We start from the raw sequence: 17,323 nt of genomic DNA, 5'->3' as shown, positions 1-17,323 counted from the left end.
CGTATTCGGCACATAGACATTTATAATTGTTAGCTCTTCCTGATGGATAGACCCTGTGATTATTATATAATGCCCTTCTTCATCTCTTGTTACAGTCTTTAATTTAAAGTCTAGTTTGTCTGAGATAAGTATGACTACTCCAGCTTTCTTCTGACTTCCAGTGGCATGATACATAGTTCTCCATCCCCTCACTCTCAATCTGAAGGTGTCCTCAGGTCTAAAATGAGTCTCTTGTAGACAGAAAATAGATGGGTCTTGTTTTTTCATCCATTCTGATACCCTATGTCTTTTGGTTGGCGCATTTAGTCCATTTACATTCAGTGTTATTATAGAAAGATATGGGTTTAGAGTCATTGTGATGTCTGTAGGTTTCATGCTTGTAGCAATGTCTCTGGTGCTTTGTCTCACAGGATCCCCCTTTGGATCTCTTGTAGGGCTGGTTTAGTGGTGACTAATTCCTTCAGTTTTTGTTTGTTTGGGAAGACCTTTATCTCTCCTTCTATTCTAAATGACAGACTTGCTGGATAAAGGATTCTCGGCTGCATATTTTTCTGTTCATCACATTGAAGATCTCCTGCCATTCCTTTCTGGCCAAGTTTCAGTAGAGAGATCAATCACGAGTCTTATAGGTCTCCCTTTATATGTTAGAGCACGTTTATCTCTAGCTGCTTTCAGAATTTTCTCTTTATCCTTGTATTTTGCCACTTTCACTATGATATGTTGTGCAGAAGATCGATTCAAGTTACGTCTGAAGCGAGTTCTCTGTGCCTCTTGGACTTCAATGCCTTTTTCCTTCCCCAGATCCGGGAAGTTCTCCACTATTATTTCTTCAGCACCTTTCCCTCTCTCTTCCTCCTTTGGAATACCAATTATGCATAGATTATTTCTCTTTAGTGCTTCACTTAGTTCTCTAATTTTCCCCTCATACTCCTCGATTTTTTATCTCTCTTTTTCTCAGCTTCTTCTTTTTCCATAATTTTATCTTCTAGTTCACTTATTCTCTCCTCTGCCTCTTCAACCCAAGCCGTAGTTGTCTCCACTTTATTTTGCAGCTCGTTGATAGCATTTTTTAGCTCCTCCTGGCTGTTCCTTAGTCCCTTGATCTCTGTAGCAAGAGATTCTCTGCTGTCCTTTATACTGTTTTCAAGCCCAGCGATTAATTTTATGACTATTATTCTAAATTCACTTTCTGTTATATTGTTTAAATAATTTTTGATCAGTTCGTTAGCTGTTGTTATTTCCTGGACATTTTCTGATGGTAATTCTTCCGTTTCATCATTTTGGATAGTCCCTGGAATGGTGAGGTACTGTGGGGCACTTCCCCTGTGCTTTCTTGAATAACTTGTGTTGATGGGCAGGGCCACAGTCAGACCTGATGTCTGCCCCCAGCCCACCGCTGGGGCCACAGTCAGACAGTTGTGTGCCTTCTCTTCCCCTCTCCTAGGGGCGGGATTCACTGTGGGGTGGCGTGGACCATCTGGGCTACTTTCACACCTCAGGCTTGTGGTGCTGGGGATCTGGCATATTAGCTGGGGTGGATCCGCAAGGTGCACAGGGGCAGGAGGGGTAGGCTCAGTGCACTTTTCCTTCAGAGATCCGCTTCAGGAGGGGCCCTGCAGCACGGGGAGGGAGTCAGACCCGCCGAAGGGATGGATCTGTAGAACCACAGCATTGGGTGTTTGCGTGGTGTAAGCAAGTTCCCTGGCAGGAACTGGTTCCCTTTGGGATTTTGGCTGGGGGATGGGCGAGGGAGATGGTGCTGGCGAGCACCTTTGTTCCCCACCAAGCTGAGCTCTGTTGTCCTGGGGCTCAGCAACTCTCCCTCCCTTTTTCTTCCAGCCTTCCCGCTTTCCGAGCAGACCTGTTCACTTATGACCTCCCAGATGCTAAGTCCCGCTTGCTGTCGGAACACACTCCGTCAGACCCCTCCGCTTTTACAAGCCAGACTCGAGGGCTCTGCTTGGCAGACGGGCTGCCCCTCCGACCCGGCTCCCTCCCGCCAGTCTGTGGAGCACGCACTGCTTCTCCGCCCTTCCTACCCTCTTCCATGGGCCTCTTGTCTGCGCTTGGCTCCGGAGACTTGGTTCTGCTAGTCTTCTGGCAGTTTTCCGGGTTATTTAGGCAGGTGTAGGTGGAATCTAAGTGATCAGCAGGATGCGCGGTGAGCCCAGCGTCCTCCTACACCGCCATCTTCCCAGGATCCCCAAGGTCAGTAAAGTTTTAAACCACCCAGTTTGTGGCACTTTGTTATGCAGCCCCAGGACACTAATACAGCTTGTTTTCATTTATTAAGTCATATGCTTATTTTACTGATAAATTGTTATGCATACTACTTCATTTCTATAGTCCAGGCACAGGGCATTGTCTATATCAAATACAGGGGAATCCTGTCCTTAATGGTTCCTCATTAATTGTCTTTTTTCCAAGTGCCAACAGCTAATTAAAGTACTAACTGATAATTGCTATAAGGGAGTAAAGCAGAGGATATCAGACAATAAGAAAATATCTGACTTACTAAACGCTCTCTCACTTGGGCATCTGACAGTGCCTCACAAATATTTGTTTATGAATAAATCACTAAAAAAAATGAGTAAGTCAATTAATGAAAGAAGGTGAAAAGTAAATATCTCATCAACCCTGGTATAGGAAGGAATTTCAGAGCTGATGTCAGAAGGGAGTTAGAAAGAATGATTCTGAGAGGTCCAGACAAGGAATAGCAGGTAAGGAGGAAAAAAAAAAATATTCTAGATAAAATAGCACATCCAAGATTAAGGAGGTATGAAAACACACAATTCTTTGGAGTCATTGTAAATCATGCAGCATGGCTGGAACACAGGATAGAGTGTGTGGGGTGAGGGGGGTTGGTGGGGGAAGGATATTCCTAAGGAGAAAGATGAGAAGAAAATGTTAAGGAGATTTATATGTCTTGCTAAGGATTATAGGTTTCTTTCCTGAAGGCCAGGGTAGTCACTAGACATTTCTGATAGGGGAGAGCAGAGGCATATATGTCTTAGGAAAAATTCTATTCTTCCTTAGAATCTTCACTAAATATTTTGGGTGGGCTTCTGCTCCCCTAGAATATTAATGGGGAGGGATAGGCAATCACCCATTGCAGCCAGGGCGTCTGCTGCTTGCTAATAGCAGCCTTTTTGTGCTTGTAGTGGTTACATTTTGAAATTTCAGAGCACAGCATAAGCTTCCCTGCTAACTCTCTAGATAGGAGCCTGGATGTCGTCCATTTGTACCATTACTCAAATTTCATCTTGGTTCTCTGGCCCTAGATTCTTGTCCTTTTTAGATTAAGTTTCTGGGATCTTTGTCTATTTTGTTGCTCAAGAAACAGTTTTTTTTAAAAAAGGGGAAATGGAAGCCAGATAATTTGGAGACAGCAGATAAATTTGCCTACAGAATATAGTACTACGTCAAACACAGAATAATCTGTTCTTCAAACCGCAACATAAATTACCCCATCTTGCATTACAGTTTGTGAAATAAGTTAATAAACACACATAAAATGAGTGCCTACTGTGTGCTTACTTCTGGACACTCTATATATCTGGCAGGAGTCTGAGGAATTTGTAGTATATGAAGATAATTTGGGTGTCAGTTGGAACTCTGCCCAGAAGTGAAAGCCTGCTGTTGCTCTAAGATGTCACCTGGGACCATATCATCAATCTACCCACCTTTCCTGAATGGCTCTGATGTCGATCAGTCTGGTTTCCCTGAGTATTAAAGTAATGGGCTCCTGGCTCTATTTCAGCTCTGTCAAAATAGCTGCCGAGCCTTTCTATTGCCTTCCTACAAGGATTTAATCTACTCCAAGTTCCCTGACACATTATAAGGAGGAAATCTGTTTTCTCTGTCACTTTTCCTTTCTCAGGCTGGGTCTGCACCAGAACATCTTTGCTTTGGATAAGACAGTGCAGACTTGCTATGAAAGCCGGCTTCTCATCCTTGCTATGAGTTGTCTAACTTAATCGCCTTGTTTCTCCACACCCCTGAGGCTTTCTGCACGTTGCTGTCTCTGAAAGGAGACCTCGTATATACTCTTGCACAACTTATTTTCACCTCCTCTGTGAAGTGTTTGACCCCTTGAGGGGAAAAACTTCTACCTGTGGACCTGCAAAATTCTTTTAATGCTTATAATACTCTTGTGCTGTCTTTTATTTGTTACTACTATCTCTTTTTCCTATTGGACAATGAACTCTTTCATGCCAGAAATTGTACTTCAGTAGCGATATTAATAACAATAACAACAAAAATATCCATTGACTGTATTCTCTGGGCTGGATACTAAACACTTCTTGTATAGTATGTCATAGTATCACCGTAACAAACTTGAAATTGTTTTGATTCATTTGCTTGTTTTTAATTGTTTTGTTTTTAATTTTCTTTTAAGATGATATAGAGAAGTTTAGGGATGTGTGCAGACCCATGTAGCCAGTATGTAAGAGAGTCTGGAATCCTACCCAACAAGTTCCAAAACCTTCTCTCTTTACTTCCAAACTCTACTTCTGCACCCTGATAATAAAGCACATTTGCTAAGTACCTTTGACTGTCTGAATCAGTCCTCAAAGAAACTCATTTATGGATGTAGAAAAAGAGGCTGAAAAAAGTTAAGCCATTTCACTAAAGGCATGCAATGCAAAAGCAATGGAGACATGATCCAGCTAGTTCAAAAATTTTATCTCCCTTTATTGTGTAAGTACTGAAGCATCTTCCCATATTCCTTTTTTGATGTAAGAATCTATCACAAGGACTGACAAAGGTTAAATATTCGCTACACTAATTTAGGTGTCTCTTATTTATTTAAAATGTATTTTAAAAGTTTATTTATTTTGAGAGAGAGAGGTGGGGGGAGAGGCAGAGAGAGAAGGAGAGAGAGAAAATCCCTGCAAGCAGGCCCACACTGTCAGTGCACAGCCTGACACGGGGCTTGAACTCACCAACTGTGTGAGAGATCATGAGCTGAGCTGAAATCAAGAGTTGCAAGTTAAACTGACTGAGCTACCCAAGCACCCCTGTTTAAAAATCCATTTTAAGATGAAGACTAAGCAACTCTTCTTGGAAAAGAGATACTGATATCTGACTATTTTCTGCTTATTTGTGTGTGTGTGTGTGTGTGTGTGTGTGTACGTGCGTGCATGTGTGTGGTGTCTGTAGGGAATTCCTTTATAAGGTTCACTCAAAACCTTGAATAAATTCCAGTTTCCTGATACAGTCATGGTGCAAGAACAGACAAGGAACTAGGAAGTATAATTTAAATAAATAGTGCCCAAAACGGTAGGAGGAGCATGTTCTCTCCTTTTGTGCACTGCCACATCCAGGAAGGAAGCCTTGAATGGCTGCAGTCACACACTTCCTGACCAAACAGTATACCAGTATATTTCCTTATGGTTAAGCATATTGATTTGGGTTTTCTGTTACTCAATGCAGAACACATCCTAATTGGTATGCTTATAGGACTAAAATTCATACTCCAGCTCTGGCATACACTAGTCAGGGCATTTGGGCATGCACTCACTAGATCACAGCAGCTTCTCACCAAAGGGGGCTACATTTCTACCTAAACTGGTCAATGTGAGCATGAGGCATGATAAAGTATATTAAATACTCATCAATCTGTGGCCATGAAACCAATTACTTGGTTGATATTAACTAAGTTGCTTAACTACTCCTTGTTTTATCTCCTTGCACATGAAAAAAATAATACACCCAACATTACTGGGCATATACAATGTCTAGGAGCTTTATGCTTGTCAACTCATTTAATCCTAGTTACAGCTCTCAGAGATGAGCTCTGTTCATCACCTGTTTTTAGAGATGAGGAAATGGTTGTTCAGAGATGTTAAGCTTCCCAGAGCCCTTGGGACACTTACCATTCTGAGTAGACTGTTGACTAGGAAAATAATGTTTGGCACAACAAAAGGGAAATGCTTGGAAAATACTTTACTGGAAAAAAAAGTATTCGAGTGAATACTAGCCTTTCAGAATACGTGGCCAAAGGAAGGTGCATGTTATAATTAATCGAGCAATAAATGCCACCAACAACAAAAATTCTGATAAAGAATTAAAATTAAATGAGTAATATTATTTCCATGTAAGAGTTGCTATAATTCTAAGGAAAGGAGTTTTGAATCTGGAGAAAGTCCCATACCTCTCATTTACAAGCTAAAAGTCTACAGGAAACTCAGCTGACTCTTGGCATCTATATTTCCTATGAAGTAGGGATAGTATTTCAATCCCCATTCAACCCTATAGCAACCTCCCAAGGATACGTTGCACATACAACACAGAGCAAAGGTCCAGGGACATACAAGTGCTCAATAAATGTTACTATTATTGTAATTATTATATTAATTAGTGCATGGGTTTAAGCTCCTAGCTACTGCCTGTTCAGCAAGATACGTATTTCTGATTTCAGTGAAAGTAAAATAAACTGATGGTCATCAATGAAACAGTCAGTGGCTATACCTTGTTCTTATAGAAGCAGAGAATTTGAGGGGATTCTTGAAAAAATTTTACCTGGAAAAGTGAAGAAAATATATTATTTTATCCATGAAAGAGATAGCAAACTACATAGAAAAAAAATGTAAACTATTTTCTCTGAAGAGCACTTTCAAGATGTCAATTGGATTTATTTTTTCAGCAAACATTTTTATGGCAAAATGCCTTTTACCTTTCAATTTCCTCAGTGGTAGTGTTGCTGCCAGAGTATGTGTTGATCTTAGTTTAGTTTTATTGAAAGCATACATTGTACACACCATTTTCTAAATGAGGGGCATCAGAGAACAATAGAAATCTCATAGGTCTTACAGAGCTGCCTTGCACTCAGATACATTCAGACAGATTGTACAACATTCTTTAAAAAGATGAAATTGTTATGCTTGTTGAAATCACCCAAGTTTCCCTTACAGACTCCTTAATTTTTTTCATACTTTTTTTAGTTTTTACAGAATCTTAATAATCTCTGTATTTTCAAAATCTGTCAGAGTTCTTGTCATATTGTAGATACTTAATAAATGCTTTCCATTAAATAGAATGTAAGACTAGTACTAAAATAGTTTTCTTCAAATTCCATATCATGAATCATAGGGGCATATGGGCCTAAAGGCCCCCAAAAGTTCTGCACTGAGATCCAACTTGGGCTTTACTTTTCTTTTCCTACTGCCAAGCTTAGTGTGATCATTTTTTTTTTTTTCTAATTATATAGTCTATTTCAGTGACAACTTCTAAGTTTCTCAGGAATGTGATAATCGCCTTCCATTGTTCAAAGTGAACACTCAAAAATTAAATTTTCAGTGCATTTGTGAAATAGTTGATTTACAAGAACAAATCATGTTGTTTAAGGGTTAAGTCTTTTTTGTATGATTTCTGTTACTTTTGTGGGTACCATTCTCATTCCTTACTAGTGGTTTGCTTTCATTGAGAGTAACTGAGTGGCTTGGACAGCTTCCACTCTTCTCTTCTGCCCTCTCTGAATAACATGTTGTAATACTCCATGTGTCAGTGGCTTCTGTGTATGAAAAAGATTACTAAAGGGTGCTAAGTGCTGATGAGGACGGGGCATCTTCAAATACAAATGATGAGCTTTCAGACTCACTTAGTTTCCTTCATTGATCCCCTGTCTCCACTCACCTCTCAAAGCATCTCATCGCTCACCAAGAATGATTTTAAGGACTCCTGTGGTCTCCATTCCCATCTAGAAGCTGATGACTCACATATTTCTCTTTTTATTTCTGACTTGTCATATATATATATATATATACACACACACACACACACACACACACACACACATATATATATATATATATATCCCATTATATAATAAATTCCCGTGTATACATAAAAATCTCCAAATCCACCACTTGCCAAATAAGAGTCTTCATCATCAAATATTGTCAAAATGGTTAAAAATACCCTTTTCATTTTATTTGAAAAAAATACTTAAGGGCACCAACAAATAGTAAAACTCTATACCTTTGAACATTCCCAGATGGCTGTTTCCCATTTGATTCCTATGCCCCCTTGGCTCAGAGTTGTGTTGGTTCTACCTCCTAAGTGTATTCCAGGGCTGTGAGTTGTGGTGTCCACTCACACATACACACGATTATGTCCGATCCTAGCAATAAACCTGTGGGATGCATTTTTATTGCCTTTTCAATGAGAAAACTGAAGTGTGCCTGAGTTCCTTCAGCTGGTAAGTAGCAAACTCCATTTGTTCTCAAGTCCAGCTGAGACCACAGCTGATATAATTCATTGTGCTTCATTACCACCATTTTTTTTATTAGGAAGACAAAATTTTAAAATTATCAGTTCTATTCCTTTATCATTCTGACTACTTTCATAGGATTATTTGGGCTTTATCTAACAATTGATAATGGATGAATGTTTTAAAAGGTAACCTAAGAAACCACCTTGAAATTACCCACTCCTTTACTTTCCTGGAGGTGATTACAGTTTGTCCCAAGGAAATTAAAGAGATACATTTCCCCCACTTCAGTGACCTAAGCACCCCTAAGAAGGAAACTAGTCTGCTTAACATATTTCAGGGACTGGTGAATTATTTGTGCTCTACTACAAGGTCACTATAATTCCTCACTAGCTATCAATTGTTTGACAATGGGGTGTCATCAATCAGCCTGTAACTTTCATTGCCAAGTGCATTCTATTTTTATATACCCATGAACTCACACGTTTAGCAGTTGACAGGAAGAAGTCTTTCTCTATAGGATAAGCAATGAATTGTGTGCTTCATCTGAAATACATTATTTTACAACATATTATTCACAAATATTCTTTGCCACAGACAAAAAAAGACTCTGAAAAAATTGTAATATATTCCTCCTTAAAAACTATTTTTTTCTATGAAGGTTTGCTACAGAGAGCAGATTGAAAAAAATACCTTCTATTCTGCCATTTTATAAAATATGTCTCAGCAAATAGTCATAAATCTGTCAGATATTGCAACCCAGTTTGGTATTATATACTAGGAAAATGAACTCAATAGCAATATAATCTTACTTTCCAATATAACGGAACTCAGGGAAAATATCTCAGGAAGAATGCAGGCATAGTGAGCAAATAAAATCTAAGTACCACAGATATAAAGAAGTTTATAATAGCATATACAACTTTGGATATTGGTGCTTTCCTTTTATTAATTCTAACACAAACCTTCACTCATATGTTTTTTTTTTTTAATTTGGTTTAGCTTTTTTATTCTTTTCGCTGAACTTTTACCTATTTTTTCCCCTTTATTTAGGTCTGTCTTCCCATTTAGAATATTGCCGGGGTCCTGTTGAGATATTAGCTTATTTATGCAAGGATTTTCTCAGACTTGACTCACTGGTATGCATACTTACAGATATTTATTGATTCTCTTCCTTGCAAATCAAATAGTGTGTTTCCACTTATCAATGGGAATTTTAATTGAAGAGTGTACAGACCTGGCTTAAATTGTTACCTGAAATGGTTGAGGGTTTCAAGTCTTTAGTTGCCTTTCTTCAATGAGAAGACGAACAAATGCATTAGGTAAATTCAATCTGACCACTCATCAAAACTTTAAAAGAGCATTCCCTTTTGTTGTTGCAGAGAGTATGTGCTGGCTTTGGATTTTTCTGACCTAAGTCTTTGGACAATGTTCACCAAGTAATTGACTAAAAGAAAATGGAGGTGATTGTTCCTTTTTAGAAGAACTCTGTAATTCATGGATACTATAATACCACCCACCATGTATTTACTGAGTAGTGTAGAAGGCAGCATGTCACAGAGAGCAGATTAAGGAAAAGAGTATAAAATAGAGCATCAATAAGGAGGACTCTGGCTAAGTTATATGCAAATTCATCAGAGACAAAAGTAGCTTCTTATTGATCTAGAATACAGAGTAGTAAACTCTTTAATTTGACTCTCCACACCTTTTATAATCTAGTGGCTCTTTTGCTTTCCAGTCTCATCTTTTCTACTCTGCTTTTTCTCCTCCAAGCTCTATGCTCTTTTTAATGTTTATTTACTTTTGAGAGACAGAGAGAGAAAAGCATGAGTGGGGGGATGGGGCAGGAAGAGAGGGGGACAGAGGATCTGAAATGGCTGTTTGCTGACAGCAGAAAGCTCGATGTGGGACTCAAACTCATGAACCATGATATCATGACCTGAGCCTAATCTGGACACTTAACCAACTGACCCAGGCACCCCAAAAACTTCTTTCCGTTTTATAAGAAAGTCCAATGGTCTCTTCACCCACAACTTCACAAAAAGTGTACTCTGTGTACAGATCATTGCCATTCTTCTTCTATCTCCTACTAGATCTGCCTTCTTGAGATAAAAGATCAGTATGGTCTCCATGAAGCCTTGATTAGATGCCCTATTTTCATTCCTAGGACACTGAATTTCTATCCTGTCTCATAGCATTATACTATAACGGATTGTTTAATTGTCTGAGTTTCCCGAGGTCACGGGAAGGAACAATGGTTTCCTTGTTCAGTGCTGAATCCTACAGTGCATGTTACAAATTTCAACAAGGGGAAGCATTTCAGGTGGAGGGGAGGACATAAGACAAGTTATGGAATAAGGAGAGTTATAAGATGGGCTGGGAAATAATAAGAATCTTAGGATTTGTGGAGAGAAAAATTTTAACAAATGGGGGGTAAAAGTTACCTTGCAGTTAGATTATAGTGTATCTTAAATACCATTATAAACACTTCAAAATTAATGAAACCTACTGGCAATGGGATACTATTGAATACTTTAAGACTAGATAATGTGTTCTGATATTCAAAAACTAAGACCATAAATATGTTGCATTTAGATGTGTACATGGATGTATAATTGAAAAAAAAAACTATATTTGAAACCAGAAACATACATTCCTGTTTGCACTGACACTAATATTCAGGAAGGAGGTGAAAGAAGCATCAGCGATGCCCCTACTATGTGACAGATACTTTGTACTATATCATCTTTTCTATTGCTCACTACTCTTTCGGGAAATTCAGTTTCTTTTTTAATATGGAAAAACATGTTTAGAGAGGTTATAAACACTAACTTTCAACAAATTCAAGTGCAGGACTCTGTTCTCCCTTATCTTCGAATGCCAAGGACACATGCTAGAAGTAGTTACAAAACAAGCCCACAATATTTTTATAGATTCAGTTTAACAAGCGTGTTTATTTCTTGCAAACCCCAATAATCCTAAAGATGGGTAGTGTTGTTTTCTCATATATAAAATATGGATAATATAAGTCTTAGCTCACACTTCCATAATAAAAAAATACCATATACTGAGTGATTTAAATAACAAAAATTTATTTTCTCACCATTCTAGTGGCTGGAAGTCTGAGATCAGTGTTTGGGCCCAAAGTCAGTTTCTGGTGAAGGCTCCCTCCTGGGCTGGAAAATGGATGTCTTCTTATTGTGTCCTCTCATATCCTTGCTTCCCTGTCTATAGTTGTACTCTCATGATCTCATCTAACTCCAATGGCCTTCTGAAGGCTTCATCCCAAATAGGGACTAGGGATTCAATATATAAATCTCTCATGATCACTCTCATGATCTCATCTAACTCCAATGGCCTTCTGAAGGCTTCTTCCCAAATACTAGCACATTAGGGATTAGGGATTCAATATATAAATCTATGGGATGGGGTGGAGAAGGACACAAACATCCCATCCAGACCAATGTATGAAACTGAAAGATTTATCTGAACACATTAAAGGGGGTTAGATAGCATCCTCCCCAAACTATTCCTGGGATCTCAGTATATGTTCTTATTTGGAAATAGGGTTGTAAAGATTCAGTGAGTTAACATGAGGTCCTACTGGAATAGGATAGTCTGTTAATCCAAAAACAAAACAAAACAAAACAAAAAAACCAAAAAATGGTGTCTTTAGCGAAGAGGAAAAGAAACACAAAAACAAACTCCCATACATAGAACACCATGTTGCAATAGAGGCAGAAATTTGGGTGAATGCCAAGAATTGTTGGCAAACAACAGAAGCTAAAAGAAACTCATGGAACAGATTCTCCTCTCAAGTCTTCGGAGGGAGCATAGCCCTGATGACACCTTGATTTCAGCATTCCAGCCTCCAGAATAGTGAAAGAGTAAGTTACCTGAGTTTCAAGTCTTTCAGTTTTCAGTAATTTGTTCATCAGCCGTAGGAAACTAATAGAGACACAATCCTAGACTGCAGGTGGAGCTCTTACTTTTGACCCTCACTTTAATGTATGTCAATATATTGGCATGACATATAGTAAACGTATAAGGATCATAGGCCTATAAAATCAACAGGAATAATGTCAAGTGCTATCTTTCACTATCTCTGCTCATTGCTTTTCTAGCCTCTCAGTGATAATAACATTTTTATACAATAGCTACCATTTGCACTGTCTTCCTATGATGGTTATTGGATCTCAAGTAATATATATATATATATATATATATATATATATATATATATATATGTATGTATGTATTTCTAAGATGGAGAATTCAGGTAAATCATTCAAAATAGAACATTAAATACTATTTCTTCCCTGAGAATCTCTACCTAATGGCTATTTTAATATTAAGTACCTTAGTTTAACAAGTGCCAAGCACTACAAGTATTTTCAACAGCATGAGGATTCTTAAAATTAGAAAAGTAAAGAGCAGCAAAATCAACAACTTTATTTATATGTTCTAAATTCTAAGCACTTGCTAGTCTCTTGACATAGTTTCTCTTGGATATGCGTGGGAAGAGGAAGTAAGAGAATTCTAGACTTCCATTAACTCTTTCTTTAGCCTTATAAGATGTTTCACATATAAGGACATGCTAACGGTTTTGAAAATCATATGCTTACATTTCATAAGAAAGTAATGTAATGAAATGTTCATATTTAAATCAAGAAGCTCAAATTTAGTCCTGACCATCCCCTCCCTAAAAAAAAAAAAAAAAGGTAATGAATCTGGGGAATCTGGGTGGGTGGTGGGATCAAGAGTAGATGGGAACTCTCTGTACTTTCCTCTTGATTTTTCTATAAAACCAAAAACCACCCCAAAATAAATGTTTAATTCATTTTTAAGAATGGTAATAAATCTCAGGATATCCAGGCTACAATTCAGAGTAATAAAGTCATATCTTCTCATAATGGGTCCCAAGAATCAGTAGAACACAATAAAAGTTATTTTAAAATTTCGTTTTTTTTTAACATTTATTTATTTTTGAGACAAAGAGAGACAGAGCATGAATGGGGGAGGGTCAGAGAGAGAGGGAGACACAGAATCTGAAACAGACTCCAGGCTCTAAGCTGTTAGCACAGAGCCCGACGCGGGGCTCGAACTCACAGACTGCAAGATCATGACCTGAGCCAAAGTCAGACGATTAACCAACTGAGCCACCCAGGCGCCCCAATAAAAGTTATTTTAAAGCTATGTGAGTTTTTATTTTATTCAGCTATGTTGATAACCCTGTTATGAGCAGGGGAGATAAAACCCTGATAAATATTAACAGGTCACATGTGTGAACAACTTGAAGCTACGTTAAAGTTTTGCTTGTTTTCTTTTGTCTTTGCATAACATGTATTTGCTATATTGCCTGCACAGTACCTGACTTACAAATGGCATAGTTAGCAAATGAATGAGTACATTCCCATGCTTTCTTCATTTAGTGGAATTACTTTGGACATTTTTCTTTCCTTGGAAACAATTTACCTTATTATCATGCTTTAGTAGATGGATAAAGTCTTACAGTACAGTGATATTTTCAACAGGTGATAAGCTTGATGTAGTAAAAGTCTTATCAATATTCACTGGACTGAGAAGCCTTTGGATTAAACACACGTGTGCGCATGCACATACACACACACACACACTTCTTTTTCAGGATGGTTGCTTTGGAATCATTAAAAGGAATGGCTTCTCTGAGAAGCAGAGCTTATGAACTGTTTCACAAGTAACCAGATGAGAACTAATGTAAATATTAGAATGATAGAAACAATATTTATATGGCTTGCTAATGATATGATTGTCTACCAGATAAATACAAATATTCTTCTAGGAAAAGGATATTAAACTAGTAAGAAAGTTTGCTTAAAATTTAACATTTTTACATGTGAAAATAAACAGATTATATAATAATAAGACTTCACTCAGACATACAAAATTTAAAAACCTCAAAGTATAAGCTTAGTAATATGCTTCATTAAAATTAATGATCTGGTTCTAAGAAATAAGACTTTATGGAGCAATATAAAAGGTCAATTTTAATAATTGGAGAGACTCTGCATGATTCTAAATATGAAACAATATAATTATGCCAATTCTTCCCAGATTAATCTAAAAAATTGATACAATTCTCCAGTAAATTACATTGTAAATTTTATTTTGAGTCTTTTCAAAGTGACTTAATAGTTTATCTGAAAGATACAAAGGACACAGGTAACCAATTTTTTAAAAGTGTGACTACTAAGTTTACCTGCCTTAATAACTACTTTTTTTCTCTCTCTTTTACACATCTGGGGTTAAGAAGTTAGAAATTTTTTTGATTGAACTCCCACAGATACACATTACCTGCAGACCAAGTCGGATTATTACAGTAACAACTCATACATTCTTTTATTAATTATTATCTTTATTTTCTCTCATTTTGGTTATTACATAGAGATTATTGAGTGCCTAGAAAGCATGTGTACCAAAACATAATACAGAAACTATGGTGTTTAGAAAAAAAATACCATAAACTATGTAAAGGTGACCCGTTAACACACTGCTTACGGCTATGGGGGTAATAATCTTCAATGTACTCTTTCCTCTGGTTTCTTCAGCACATGCTTAAGAAATTCTGAAAAATTTTGGAATGGACTGCAAGGAACACTGGACTGGAGTTTTATATTCCCTCCCAATGACTGCCCTTATTTTGTCTTCCTGGCTTCAATCTTTCTATCTATTACTAGAGCAGTATGAATCTTACAGTCCTCTTGAATGATGTCATCTGTCTCCTTCAAAGTTAGATTTCATTATAAGTGAGAAAGAATGGCGTTGATATTTACATTAAATAATTACAGCTTAAATACCTATTTGAACTACATCTCAACGTTCCTACAAAATCAAAGCATGAAACATACAGTAATGTGTGTACACATGTTATCTTTTTTCTTCTAAATACAAAAGAATGAATTAAGTATCACTGGAAAGAAAGTAACACTGTAATTCATACTGAAAAAAAATCTGAATTATCAACATTTTAATGCATCATTGATCCTTCTTGACACTTTCACAATTGGCTATAGAAGGAAAATTGGCAGTGAAAGTGGCAAGATAGCAACAATTGTACATGTGAAAATAGGAACCCAGGATTCTTCAAGTCAAGAAGTCAAATGGAATTGTGTGTGTGTGTGTGTGTAGATTGGGATTTGGGAAGATAAGTTATCCACCTCAACATCATAAGTAGGTGAAGAAAATAAACCTTGAAATTTCCAGTGTTTCTTGTAGAGAAACACTCATCCACATTCACAGTAGTTTCTTAAAATAAATTCCTAAGTAACAAAATCTATCAAAAACATCATGTTTTTGTAGAGTAGAATCCCTTCACACTCTATCAATGGAAACATCTGCCTTTTTTATTTTTTCTTAATTTTCAGTGAGAGAGAGTGCCTGTGAGAGTGGGGGAGGGGCAGAGAGGGACAGAGGGAATCCCAAGCAGGCTCCGAGCTATCAGCGTGGAGGTTGATGGAGGCTCTGAACTCACAAACTGAGATCAGGATGTAAGCTGAAATCAACAATGGGACCCTTAAGCAACTGAGGCACCCAGGTGCCCTGAATTTTTTTTAATGGAGGGTTTAATAAACCATTAGGGATTAAGTATTCATTGGAACATGGGAAGGAGAGTCAAGTTGTCAAGTTTCCATTTGTGTACATTAACTGAACCCCTGTTATGATGCCACAGGCAGTGTGATGATTGGGAAAGAAGGTATCGAAAAAGCAAAATGAAGGTCTTGGCTCCTGGAAGATTCGGAAGACTTTAAGAATGGAAGTAGAGGTCAAAGGAAATAACCATTTGGAGGATTGTTATTAAGTGGCTGCTTTGCAAAGCCTCTTCATTTCTCTTTGAAATGTGCAGTAAACTTGAGATTCCTCATCAATATTGTACAATAGGATCTATTTTTGATGGATGAGAACTGGAAAATCTTTTTTCTAGATGGGCATAGATGAGAACAATAGCTCCCATGAGTATCCACCAATGTCTTATTACATCCATAACTCCAATTAGGTCTCAAATACATCTCCTCTGCTTAATTTCATAGTTCACTATTTTAGTTCAACATTTAAAAAAATTATTTGCGTGGGTTACTAGTCTCTCTCCAAATTTAGAAATTAATGTGTATTTCTTAATATTTTTAAAGGTGAAACCAAGCTAACTTTGGTTGAAAATTGCCATTGATATTTGTATTTATTTCTTATAAAATTATTTTCCTGCACCTATTTGAACAAAGGACAATATCACTTAATTTTTTTAAGAGCCCTTCTCTACTCTTCCCCTAAATATCTCTGAATATATTAGAGAAATTCTGTTGGCTGTACTTGTTTGTCTTTTTAAACTGCATTTGTTATTTTTTTAATTATTTGGTTTTGCCTACTTTACTAAAGGGATGTTTATCTTTTTCCTATTGACTTAAAGGACTTTTTCACACATGAAGTTCATTAATACCAGTTTTCCATTATATGTACATATATACACACATCTATACAAATATCTTTAACAGTTATCAACTTTCCCCATACACTTTCTGATTTCAGTGTCTTGTTCAGAAAGTCCTTTTTTTCCCCCTCTGTGATTTTCTAAATTATGTCCACTATTGTTAAGCTTTTTTTTATTTTAAAATATCTAATCCATACTGACACACTTTGTATATTGGATAAAAAAACATGCTATCTTTATATTCCATTCAAATAATTTTCCCAGATTTTCCATTGTTTGTATTTCTAAATCGAATTTTAAATGCCTCAAATCCCACCTATGATTTTGGTTATAGTATTTAAGGTTATAGTAGACAGTTCACATTTCCCCCCAAATGATTTCAGATTTCTCTATCTTCCTATGAAGAAATAAGAGATCTGTTTATTCAATGCTTTTCTGGTGTCTGACCTGTGAGAAAGAGCCTCTTAACTGAGCTATTGTTTTCTCTTCAACTTCCAGAATGAGTTTTCTAAAGCACAAATCCTGTCATGTACTTTCCCAACTTAAAACTTTTCCTTGGTTCTCCAATGAAGATAGGGTATAATTTGGTCTCTAGATCATGACTTTGGGGACTTTGCTTTTGTCTCCATCTTGATCACCCAGAATTA

This window comes from Panthera pardus, unplaced genomic scaffold, assembly GCF_024362965.1.
Source record: "Panthera pardus isolate Hobbes unplaced genomic scaffold, ASM2436296v1 HiC_scaffold_19, whole genome shotgun sequence".
In the NCBI taxonomy this organism is placed as follows: domain Eukaryota; kingdom Metazoa; phylum Chordata; class Mammalia; order Carnivora; family Felidae; genus Panthera; species Panthera pardus.
The sequence above is the reverse complement of the archived record's forward strand: the minus strand, read 5'-3'. Positions refer to the sequence as shown.